The sequence below is a fragment of the Protopterus annectens genome, chromosome 2.part1, assembly GCF_019279795.1.
Source record: "Protopterus annectens isolate FY-2018-M chromosome 2.part1, PAN1.0, whole genome shotgun sequence".
NCBI classification, from domain to species: domain Eukaryota; kingdom Metazoa; phylum Chordata; order Ceratodontiformes; family Protopteridae; genus Protopterus; species Protopterus annectens.
The window spans coordinates 1,928,298,085-1,928,310,736 of record NC_056729.1 but is presented as its reverse complement, the minus strand read 5'-3'; the positions used below and the strand labels follow the sequence as shown (position 1 = coordinate 1,928,310,736).

General features: G+C 34.4%; 1 protein-coding gene across 1 annotated transcript in view; it reads left to right on the top strand.

Annotated features, from left to right (window-relative positions):
• LOC122795071 (vomeronasal type-2 receptor 26-like) overlaps window positions 1-12,652 on the top strand; it is a 196,311-nt gene that overhangs the window by 65,662 nt on the left and 117,997 nt on the right. The window lies entirely within an intron of this gene.

The window sequence follows — 12,652 nt, the reverse complement described above, 5'->3', positions numbered from 1 at the left end:
TTCTCATTAAATCAAAACTTTTTATGTTTATATTGTTTCTTATAAAATTAGCAAATGGCTCTATTGCTAATGCAAATAGTAGTGGGGATAAAGGGCAACCTTGTCTAGTGCCTTTTAGAATTAGAAGTGGGCCAGATAAAAAAGCGCCAATTTTAATATATGCTATAGAACCTTCATATAATTTTTTTAACAAGTTTCAGATTTCTGAGGAGAAATTATATTCTTTTAATACCATAAATAAGTATGTCCAGTTAATAGAATCAAATGCTTTATCTAGATCTAGACTGATGAGTGATAATTCTTTTTTTTTATTTGCAAAATCTATTAAAGTTAAAAGTCTAATAGTATTATCCTGAACTTTTCTGTTCAGTATAAAACCTGTTTGATCGTTGTTTATTAAAGTTGGCATCATTTGATTTAATCTGTTTGCTAAAATAGATGTAAATATTTTATAATCTATATTTAATAGGGAAATAGGACGATATGATGAAACAAATTTGGAGTCCTTATCTTGCTTTAGAATGTGAGAAATTAGCGGATATTTCCAAGAAGGACAAAGTTTGTCACTTATTCTAACTTCCTCAAGTGCTTTCATTAATATCTTCAAAGCGGAATCAGGGAAAGTTTTATATAATTCACCTATTATGCCATCAAGACCAGGGGCTTTATTATTTTTAAGATTTTGTATTCTTTCTTTAACTTCTATTAATGATATTGATTTAAGTAATCTATTATTTTGTTCTTTATCAAGTTTATTATTTATATTGTTTTTTAGAAATTCTATTTTTGAACTATTATTAGTAAAGTTTAAGTTTGCTTTATTCATTGTTTCATGATATGAACGAAAAATCTCTAAAATACCTTTTAGATCTGAAGAAGGTTTTGAATTGTGTTTAGATGTGTCTAATATTTCAACTAAGTGTTTACTCTTGTGAAAACTTTTTGTTTTGGCTGCTAATCTATGCATATGTTTTGGATTAGATGAATAAGATTGTAATTTTAACCTCTCTAAATTAATTGCTACTTTAGGATTAAGAATTTCTAAATATTCGAGATTTAGTTGTTTTAATTCCAGATTCGAGCCCAATTCTTTGGGGTGTAAGTTCTTTTTTAAAGTGTCAATTTTCAATTGTAGATTTAATAATTCTTTGTCCCATTCTTTCCTTTTATGTAAATACCAGGTTTTTATTTTCCCATATAGATAAGATTTTAAAGAGTCCCAAATAAACACTTTATTTGTGTTATTATTATTATTAAGCTCAATATAATAGTTTACTTCCTTTATGAACCATTCTTTGAATCCTTTTATCTTAATAATATAGGCTGGTAATCTCTGCCAATGAATAAGATCATTTGGTTTAATTTTAATTTTAAATAGTATGGCATTGTGGTCTGACAGAGGGCATGATGTAATCACTACATCTTGAGTCTTAGATAATAGGCTGTCAGATATAAACACTTTATCAATAGTTGTCTGTGTACCATATCTATAAGAAAAGTGAGTAAAATTGAGAGACCTCTGCTCTTTGATCATGTATATGTCTTTTAGGTAATATAATGAGACAAAATCTATCAATTTTTTTGGCTGATGCAGGTATCTTAATATTGCTGACATTAGTAGTATCTTTAGATGATAGAATACAATAAAAATCACCTGCCAAAATGATATCTCCTTTAGAATTTGCTGTTATTATTTCCAAATATTTGTTTGCAGATTTAGCACCAATACCAGGTAGCCAGTACATATTTGCTAAGTAAAATATTTCTTATTCAATTCCAATACTACTAGACAAAACATACCATTTTTATCAGAGAAACTGTTAATTATTTTAGGTATTGGTAATGTATTTTTCCATAAAATTATGGTTCCTCTTCTCTTTGTTTGGAAATGAGATTCAGCTAGAATACTATAACTTTTAAAAGCCATTTTTTCTAGATCTTTCTGAATAATGTGCGTTTCTTGCAAAAATATAATGTCAGCTTTATTAGATGCTAGGTATTTGAGTAACCTTCCTCTTTTAGTAGGGTTATTAAGACCATTTGCATTCAGAGACAGACATTTAAACCCAGACATCGATTACTTTAAGCTTTTGATGGATAAATACTATTCTGGACCTAATTAACAAGTAATGTTCAGAGAAGATGAAAATATAACTATATACAAAACTAACCATGGAACATCTAGTTCCTGGATTGATGAAGAAGTCATCAATACCATCCTCTATCATCCTTAGTGCTCAAGACTATCGTTCTCTAATGCTACTACCTAATATTTTATTGAATCAACAAACTACAACCTATTAATTCTCCAGGATGAATAGGTATTACTATGTAGGAGATATTGTGGAAAAACATCAATTACCATGAATAATGTAATTTTCAAAATTTTTAAGACAGTGTCTTTAAACTTGTATCATGACATAGTATATCATATTCATTTATGTCTATTCTATACTAATACAGATCTTAATCTAGCATACTACATTAGATCAAAACCTACTTATCTAGGAATTCAGTAAAGAAGTGTATGTATAAAAATAAGAACATTTATGTAACAAAACATTCCTGTATGAGCTTGTCTGTGAAATCACAACAGTGTTAATATTTACTATAGAATCAGCATATTAATATATAGCCTATAGGCTTATTTTCCTTTTATATAAGATATAAAATCACCAGTTTTTTCTTCCCCTAAAAAAAAAACATATCTGATTAACCTTAATTAATTTCTTAAGGTATTAAAGATATTTAAAATAAAGATGTACTAATGAGAATTTTTTACATGAGAAGATAATATTTAAGTTGCACAAATATCTATGCAGGTATATAGATCTGTGTAATCATCAAAAACATTAGCTTTTCTTTCCAAAGATGTGAGTCTAAAGAAACAATGTAGTGTAGCTTGATTTTGATAAAAATATCATATAATGAAGTCACAGCTTTTAACCTTCAAGGACACTTCAGTTTTAGATGTTATAGTAATAATGTGTTCCCTTAAGTTGTCCTTTTTAACAAAATACATTAACACATTTTACCAATATTTTTTCAGTTAGAGTGGCAGTAGTTAACATGCAATATATCTTTTGCTATAAAATGTAGTCTACAGACAGTAAAACATTCAATATTTTATGAATATTAGTGAAAATGTCAGATTGTAGTATGCACTTATGTAGCTGGAGGTGGATTAAGTTGATCACAATTTCACCATTCACTATAAATCCAACATGATGTAAACTATTAATTAGAAAAGCAGTTAAAAAGTAAAGGCTACCTTTTGAAATAATAACTGTCCTCATGTCCTGATGAAAGTAGTAACTATAAGCCAAGAGTAACCATCCCCACTTTGCACTGCCCCCCTAACAGTCTTCTACTACTATCACCGACTAGTGAGGCAAAAGCATCACTTCAGTAACAACTAAGATCATTCTCTAAGCAGAACTGTCTCTTTTTCTTTGGAACCGAAATTTTTCCTGCCCCAATATGTTATTTCACCCTTTTATAACATAATTATTATTTATTGTAATGGTCTGTCTGCAGCTTTGGCTTCCCCAATCCAGCAGTATTGCCATCAACCAACAACTCATATAATCAATAAGATTGGGGACAAAGATATCAAGATGAAAGCACAGAAAATACATAGCTGCCCCAAAATCTACTTTAAAAATAAAAGAACACATTAACCCCCAATAGATAATGTATTTTAGTGACTTTATAACCATTGCATATGCCACTCCTCTTGCTCTGCTAACCAAAAAGGATCAGATGACCTTGTCTATGTTTTTACTGTATCTGTTAGCTACAGCTGCCCACTAATGATCAAGTGTAAACTACTTTGTAAAACACGTCATCAGAAAACTTATTATGAAGGGAACAACATAGGCATCAACATTGGTTTAGTAAAAAGGACCTTTATATATGTCTATGTTTTTTATATATTTTTCTTTGTCGCTCTTGGTATGTGATAAAGTATTCAGTTGTTCCGTTTTCTTTTTTTTTTCTTTTTCATGTGAAGATTTCTGGTAACGTGAATATGTAACCAAAGTTTATATGACAAAAGAGACTTCGAGAGAGTACATGCATAAGTCTCTTGTATTACAAAGAAGATCTGACCAAGAAGTCTCGAGGCAACAGCCTTCTTTTTCCTTTTTTTTCCCTTTCTTCTCCTTTAACATTTGAATTTTGGTGGTTAAAAGCTCACACTAGGGAATCTGCAGCAAGCTATCATAACTGTTCATGAGATACTCATGATGTGAATTTTGTGAGAGAAAAGAAAAACAGAATATGTTACTCAAAAAGCATGTATATGAAGTACAAAAAAAAAAAAAACACAACTTTGCCCCATTTTATATAAATATAACATTTTTTGTAACTATCAATTTTAATGGCCAATGTATCTGATATCAAGCATACAAACCCTCCTGTCCCTGCAACACATACTCCACCAGCTTTCATCAAAAAATACATCTCCTTTTCCCTCTCCGTCAGCAGAGGGACCCACAAACCACATTCAGTAAAGACACAAACCTCTCAAGTGTATGAGAATGCATTTTTACATGTCATGACGGATTTTTAGAAAGAAAACAATCTTCTCTTATTATGATAAAGAACAATTTCCAATACCTTTTAAACTATTCAGTACAAGTCACATTAAGTTATATCCGTTAGCTCTAAAAGGACCCAAGCATAACATGACATTTAACAGGAGAGAAAGCCCGCTGATCCAAAAAGGGGCTACACTTTCATTTAATTGCACTGAGATGGGGAGCCTTCATTTCACTTATCAGAGCGATCTATATCATCATAATCTAATACACATACTGTATCCGGTATTAAGGGGGTTCTTGTTTTAACCAATATTTCTATGGTATTGCTACATTGCGCCTATGTAGTTGTCAACTAATAATACACTCTGTCAAGGGAAGATTTAGAATTTTAACATCTATGTTTAACATTCTAGCGTATTTGTATTAAAGGCCTTTAAACAGCAAATAAATTTAAAAATAAATAAATAAATAAGCATACTTAATAAATATTAAATGATTTTTTTACCTTAAAATGTATGTTTTTCCCCGATGTAGGTGATTTGTAGCATGAAACTTCTGGGATTTGAAAGGATTGTGGAAGAGCTTCATTTGTATTATTTACCCTTAAGCTTCTTGCTTGTTTTATCAATCAATAACATTTTTCCATTTGTTGCCTGCCTTTTTAAACTAGGTAATGAGATGCCCATATCTTCAGTATTTTCCAAAATCTTATTCTTTTTCACATATTCAGAGGCATCATCAAGATTATTAAATATTTTTATTCCTTCAGATAGATGTATTTTAATTCTGGCAGGAAATATGATTTGTGCTTTAATTTTGGCTTTCTTCAGATTTTTAATGAGAGGAATGCAGGCTTTTCTTTTAGTTATTATAGTAGAGGTATAGTCATTGTCAAATCTTATGTTTCGACCATTAATTTGTATAGGATTACCTGCCCACGCTGTTCTCAGGATTAAGTCCTTGTCTTGAGATGATAAAAATTTTACAATAATGGATCTTGAAGCATTTGGATTTTTTGACACAGACATATTTGACAATGACCTGTGAGCTCTCTCTATCCCAAAAGAGAGAGATTCAGGTAGGTTTAGTGTCTTAGGCAACCAGTCATTCAAGAACTGTATTGTGTTATTTCCTTCCATTTTTCAGGTATGCCGTATATTCTAATATTATTTCTTCGTGACCTTGATTCTAGGTCCTCCACTTTATCTGAAAGTGCGGTGTTTTGCTTTAGTAAGAAGTCAATCTGGCTATCATTTTCATGCTGTCTTACGTCTATTTCATTAAGAGATTCTTCAGTTTCTGTTATCTGGTCTGTGTGTCTTGTAATTATCTCCTTGAATTCTTCAATCTGCTTTCTATTTTCTTTCTTCAAGTTTTCCATGTTTTTTTCTAAATTGTCCATTTTCATGGAAAGATCTTGAATACTGGATATTATTGTTTGTAATTCTTTCTTCATGGAAGTTTCCTGGAGAGAGGCTTTTGAATGACTCATGGCTGAGAGAGTCTGTTATATTCAGCTGCTGTACTTCTGACAGGATGTAATTCACTTTCTATTCACCAAAATTGAAATATTTGTAGAAAAAATAATCCACTGTATCTAAATATATAGGTGAAAGAAAACTTAGATGTTTTTAAAATAATATTAAGAAAATTACCTGTCAGAGAAATTTCTGTTAAGCAGAGCATCAAAAAAAGTGCTGCTATCTCTCTGACATCTTGGCCACACCCCCCCTCCATTTTCAACTTACTTTTTCCCCTAGACGTAGGAAGCATGTTGGAGGTGTTACAATTCATCTGACTGAAAGTTAATTTCATCTTAAAACAAAAAAAAAAAAAAACTTGTAGAAAATTACCTAAATTGACATTATGCAGGAAAGTTTTTTTTTTTTTTTAGGGGGGAGCTTGGAATTATAATGCAAATTAGTGTTAATTATTATTACTTCCTTTCTAAAGTACACTTTTAAGTCATACCTCCAGATCTAGATGTTTGTGTATGTACATCAGCAGTGATTCAAAGTGTCTGTCAGGAGTATTTCCTTTTTTCCATGGTTGTGTAACTGTGGAGTTAGTATATTTAAATTGGGGGGTGAAGGGAGAGCTTGCACCCCCCTGCAAAAAAAGCTTTTGGAAATATGTTTATTGTGTGGAATTTTCAATGAAATGAGTTGCAGTGTTTTCTGGTTTAGATCAAATGATTTTGCAACTAAATGAAGCAGTTTTTTTTAAGATGAAATGAACTTTCACTCAAATGAACCATCATCATAATGGCATACTTGGCATATAGCGATGGTGCAGAGAGCTGGTATTCTGCAAAAAACTGCTTAGAGTAGATGGTGTGAATCTTTTTAAGTGTTTTTACAGTGTGATTTTTAGACTATTCCTATTGTCTAGTGTTCCCATCTATCCCATGACTTCTGTACTATAAAATGATGTTCTATTATTTTTTAATTGCCTTTAAAGAATACAATGAAGATTTATCCTTGGTGTCTAGAGTTACTCTTCTCCACCCCTGTCTCAGATCCTTTGTGCTGTCAAACAGTGTTCTATTACTTTTGTTAAGGGATTGTAAGAAATGATCTAAAGAATTATCTCTTTTGTCTAGTGTCCCCCGCACCCCATGTCTTTTGTGCTCTAAAACAGTGTTCTATTTTTTTTAAGTGCCTTTAGGGCATGATATAAAATTTTTTTTCTGGTGTGTAGTGTTCACAATATAGTAGGATTTGCATGTTAGTCTAGGGGGAGAATGGAGTTGTGACAGATTCCCCCCACACACACACACATTCAAACATTCACACACACACACACACACACACACACACACACACACACACACACACACACACACACACACACACACACACACTCACTCACTTTATACCACTTAAACTCCATGTCACTAACTTCTAATATGAACATTAGACACAAGATTTTAGCTGTATTCTCTAACACAGGTGGCAGATGTGACTTACACATCTGATATATGAATGCTTTAGTACAGGGATTTTGAGGGGAGAGCAAATGGTTAATTAACATAGGCACCACTTCTGGAATGGCTAATTAGCATTTGCGACATTTGTGGTAGGCCACAGAGACAACCAATGGTGATGCTGAACCTCCTCATGGTGTACCACACTGGCAGAGCTGTCTCTGAATCTGAAATGGTTATCACAAGGTGTACTGCAGCCTTTTTTACATTGTTTATATATTTAAATAATATGCATGGCAATTTTTCATTTTTGAGGCATTAGTCTGGAAAGGTATTTGTTTTCTGAACTGTATAAAGATTATACAATAACGAAACTGCTGAAAAATGAGAAGAATAAAAAACAGATACCACTTCCTGTGCTTTGTAAGAAATGACACGGCGTTGCCCAGAACCTTAGCACCAGGCATCTATAAGATCATTATCCCTTTTAACAGGCACATTATTAATGCCATGTTTCAAAACAGAGCTTCTGCAGACCCTGCCTTTTTTTAATGCCATGTTTCAAAACAGAGCTTCTGCACACCCTGCCTTTTTTTTTAGTTATGAAGTCTCCTTTAGTTAAAAGTTGTTTCTGATTTGTGGCTACTGTTAAACCACTTCCTTCTTCTTCTGCCTGGAATATACATTTCTGCTCATACTTTTTGCATTTTTTACCTTAATAGGTCTGACAAATTGCTTTACACAAATACCAATGCAGTTATTCTCCGTTATTTACAGATCATAAAAAGAGTACACCCTGATTATGCACATCTTAACTTTTATTAATCATTCTGTGAAAAATAAAATTGCCTTTGTTCTTTTACCTTAACTAGGCATTGTCTTATCATCATACCACCCCAAAACTGCCACCTGGTGTAAAAAATCTGTATATCACATACCCTGATAGTGGGTGTAATAGTAACTACTGGTGTGTGGGTAGTACATAAAATACACCCGAGTCTTAGGGTTCTGACACTTCTGGAATCCCTATACAAATGTCAGGCATTTCTTTGCTTTTATATTTAAATGAAGCGTGTTCATTGCATTGATCTACCACCCAGTTCAGGTGTAAAACATATTCTCCTTATTGGGCTGTGCAGATTTGTATTATTGTAGATTCAGTACTAGGTAACATGTTATGTTAGTGTTCACCAACACAATAGGTTTTATATAATGTAATGGAGAGCTGATTTTCAGACATTGTTATGCTTAGGCATTTAATAATGTAGCACAGTCACATTTCACTGATATTTAGTAAAGCTACAAGCTTGTTTAAAGAGAAAAAGCTGTCTTTTCTTAGCAACTATATCTCAAGGACAGCTAGTCTAGTATGTGGTTTTATGTACTATATGAGGAAAAGAGTTTGTTTCAAATAGTAACTTTTATAGAATGAGACACAGTGAGGTGTGAAAATGGTGGTCACTTTGGAAGTGTGGTAGTGGGGAAAGCACCGTTAGAGTTACATTCTGTTCCTTGCTGTCTGCTGTTACTGTGCATCAGCTGGAAGTGTGCATTAGCCTATAATTAGTAATAATAAAGGAAGCAAGAGTTAAGAGCATATATTCAAAGAGAAGCAGCAATAAATGGCCATTACAAATGGAAAATGCAGCAATATTTAACAAGAATGGTAGTGTGATCAATTCACAGGAAAAAAAAGAAGTAATGGTATGTTTTACTTACTTTACTCTTTTCCTAAAGCAGTTCTTGAGCTCATAACCTAAATAAATGCAAGCATATCTTTCTAAAAAAAACACGTAAGTAATGTAAATTGCATATTTCACAGTATTACTAGAAATATGTCCCTGCTGTATGGCGCTGGCATATTCATCTTGAGGTAAGACTTTAAGAAACCAAGTTCTCTTAAGAAGCAATGCATGATGATTCTCACACAAAGTGGTTTCCAACTCCAATAAGGAGATCTTCTTTTAGATAAATAAGTGGCATGAACCATGGCAAGTCTAATGACCAAGCTGTGATCATTGGCTCTAGATGATTGCCACTGTAGATGTGAAACCCCTACTTTATGTATAAAATGTGAAAAAGAGGGCTGCTGATGCAGATGCTGAATTGGCATGAAATATTGTATGGCACCAAGTCAATATTTCAAAAAATGTTGAGTGTAAAAAAATAGCAAAAATAATAAATAAATAAATAAATAAATAATGATGTAATAGTTTGTAAGCACAGTTTGGGATGAGTACAAATTAGCAAAAAATGACGTAAGAGTTTATAAGAACCGTTTAGCAATATGAAATCGTGGAAGTGAGTTGATGTATATGATGTATACACAAACTGAAGTGTTGCAGTGATACTCAATATTGTCCCTTGTTTTATGACATTGGATTATTCATCTTTATTTCATAAACTTTAAAAGACAAACTGCTTTTTAAAAGTGCTTTTTTTCGGGTATGAATAAATATAATGTTACACTGAATACTGAATGAAATGTATGCGGGAAACAAAACTTCAACAACTGGACTTGCTATATGTGTGCCAAACTAGATGTGGATCGGAAATAGCAGTTGAAATATAAAAACATCAAACAGACAATACTGACCAGTTAGCAAAACAAAAAAAAAATAAGACAGCCCTTAAAGAGGTTCTTCATTCTCAACAGAACATTATCAGAAGATGGCACTTGAGAACAGATAATAAGTTATAGCATACGCAGAAAGCAGGAACATGATGCAAATACGTTGGGAATACATATGCTCACTGCTCAACTTTCAGCACTAAATACTAAACATAACCAAGCAACAGCAGATAAATTAAAAATTAAGTAAAAGTAGGGCTGAAGAAATCACAATAGTTAGTATTATACAGTTATTCATGACATTGTGATTAAAAACAGGAAGAAAGAGTCTCCAAAACAAGCTCAGACACAATGAACTGGAATGGAACATACAGAAGTTTCAGTACAGAAGCTAAGTCAGTTAAATGCTAAGGTGGTACATTTCCAAACAAAAATGACAATACATCTTACTATTATTATTTATTTATATTTATTATTTATTGAAATACATAACTTGAAACAAATTGCATCTCCAGGGTTTTATCAAACTCAGATATCATTAATAACATCTACATAGAGGAGCTCTCTGATTATGTAGCCCAGGCAGGTATGACCCTGACCTTGAGCAGTATCCTACCTTCACCAAGAATGATGCCACAATACAGAGACAAGATGATCAGCTTTAATAATTGGCTTAATCTCTGGTGTCATTCAAAGGGGATCCAATGTCTGTCTGCCTGGGATGACATGCTGGACAAGCCATGCTGCTTCGCAAGGGACGGCTTACACCTGTCACCCCTGTGCCTCGGATATTGGCAAGGCTTTGCCACCCCATAGTGCCTTTTTAGGCAAGGCTCAAATTCTAAACCTACCCCTAGAACACAACAAAGGAAAAAACTAAGGGTAATGCTGCTCAATGCCAGAAGTCTCAACCTCAAGATGCACGCACTCGAAGCCCTTCTCAGTATGGAGAACATCGATGTCTGTGCTGTGACTGAAACCTGGTTCAAGGCTCCTGAGAGCACCCTGGCACTATCAGGTTTTACCTCATATCATGCGTTCCGGCCCTAAAATCTGGACAACACCAAGAAAGGAGGAGGGGTGTCCATATTCATCAAAGACACCCTCACCTCCAGGTTGGTGGCAACGCACGACGCATCAGAGACCATCCAGGTGCAATTAACCGTAGGCAAGACTGCTCTGCAATTTGTAGCATATTACAGGCCACCCTCTCAAACTCAGGAACCTCACACAGCTTTCCTGAAAACTCTGGAGGGGATAAATGTAACCCCAAACACCATCATACTAGGTGATTTCAACTATCCGAATATAGACTGGGATCACTACTCAAGCCCCAACACTCTAGCCCAAAAGTTCCTAGAGTTCATAAACTCAAATGCCATGGAACAACTAGTCACCATACCCACAAGAGGCGAAAACATACTAGATCTCATCATCTCGAACATGGGGTCACAATGTTCAACACCGGAGGTATACCCCTCATTGGTGAGGTCAGATCATAAACTAATATCACTGGAAGTCCACATCCCACCCCAGATAAAAAAGACCACAGTGAAGAACTTCTCTAAAGTCGACTTCACACTTCTTAGGACTGGTGTGGTCTCTTTCAAGGCCCCTGAACCAGCAGAAACCATCACTAAAGCCGCTGAATCACATACAAATGCCTTCTACCAGCACCTCCAGGACTGCATGGATCAGGCAATCCCAAACAAAACAAAGACTCTTTGTACCAAAGGCAAGTGTCCAGTCTGGTGTACCCCAGCATAAACAAGCTCTACAACAAAAGGAGAAAGCTACTACAAGATAGAGCAAAATCCCTAAAAGGGAAGACACCCTTGATCATTATAAGTAAAAAACTAAGAGCTCTCATAAAATCATCCAAGGCAAATTTTGAAAGAAAAATCACCAAGGACTCAAAAGACAACCACAAGGCCTTTTTTAGTTATGTTAGAAACCTTGGAGGAAACTCCCAGATATGCTCAGAACTAGTTCAAAATGATGTAAAGATCACTGAACCTACAGACATTGCCAACATACTGGCTGACAGGTTCAGTGCAAATTTCCCAAAAGGAGAAATATCTATACCAGAGGATTGTAGCCTCCCAAACATCTCAAATGCTCAGGTGAGAACAGTTCTCCAAATACAAAACACAGCATCCATGGGACCAGATGGTGTCCCCGGTTGTGTGCTCCACGAACTCATTGAGGAATTAAACCTGCAATTAGGGCAGCTGTTTAATCTTAGCCTCACCTCAGGATACATACCCAAGGAGTGGCGTACGGCAACTGTGGTCCCACTACATAAAGGCAGTGCCTCCACCGACCCTGGAAACTACCGTCCCATCAGCTTGACAAGCCTGGTCTGCAAAGCTATGGAGAGGATCATAATGGAACTCATAAATAAAGACATAGGGGACCTGCAGACATTGGATCAAACCCAATTTGGCTTTGTCAAGGGCAGATCATGACTCTTAAACTTGGTTGACTTTTTTGAAACAGTCACCAAGGCCATTGATGAGGGCAAGGCAGTCCACACAGCCTACCTTGACCTGGCAAAGGCATTCGACACAATACCCCACTCAGGCATCATAGAAAAACTCACCAGCTTAA